We start from the raw sequence: 863 nt of genomic DNA, 5'->3' as shown, positions 1-863 counted from the left end.
AGGAAGTGCGTCCGGGCAAAAAAAAACGATTCACCCCCTGATTGTTGGGACCCACCAGCTACATCTTCGCACGCAAGAAAGTGCGTCCGCGCAAAAAAAACGATTCGCCCCCCTGACTGCTGGGACCCACCAGCTACATCTTCGCATGTAAGGAAATGCCTGACAGTCGGGACCCACCTGGTCGAAGCGTACGTAGCATTGTCATTCTGGTCATGAACGTGTACGTACATACTGGTGGATGTAGAGGCACGCACGTGTCGTAGTAGAGGCGCACACGTGTCATAGTAGAGGCGCGTACGTGTCGTAGTAGAGGCGCATACGTGTCGTAGTAGAGGCGCGCACATAGCATGTACACGTACGTACTGCGACCAGTGTGCAAGAAAGAAAATACGGCCACGTATGTGTACATGCAGGCGGGGTCTCGAACGCCTACTCGCGCATATGTACGGCCAGGGCTCGTGTACATGGCTGGGTCAGAACGGAGAAACAGCATCGTCGTCGTGTTCATGGGGAGCCAACCTGCTGGGTCGGAACGGAATGCTTTGTCGTGTTCATCGGGAGGGCTTGGATGGAACAGGCGATGGAAACAAGGCCTGGCATACCGTAGAATGGAGGAAACAGCCTTGTGTTCGACCGGCCATGTTCGAAATGGGATCCTATTCATCGGGAGGGGTCTGGCGTACCGCAAAACGGAGGAAACGGACCTCCTACAGTCGAAACGGGGGTCCTGTTGATCAGGAGGGGTGTGGCATACTGCAAAACGGACGAAACGGACTTGTGTTGGAGCGCTACGATCGAAACGGGGGTCCTGTTCATGAGGAGGGGTGTGGCGTACCGCAAAACGGATGAAACGGACTTGTGTT

Source organism: Triticum aestivum, chromosome 2B, assembly GCF_018294505.1.
Source record: "Triticum aestivum cultivar Chinese Spring chromosome 2B, IWGSC CS RefSeq v2.1, whole genome shotgun sequence".
Lineage (NCBI taxonomy): Eukaryota > Viridiplantae > Streptophyta > Magnoliopsida > Poales > Poaceae > Triticum > Triticum aestivum.
The sequence above is the reverse complement of the archived record's forward strand: the minus strand, read 5'-3'. Positions refer to the sequence as shown.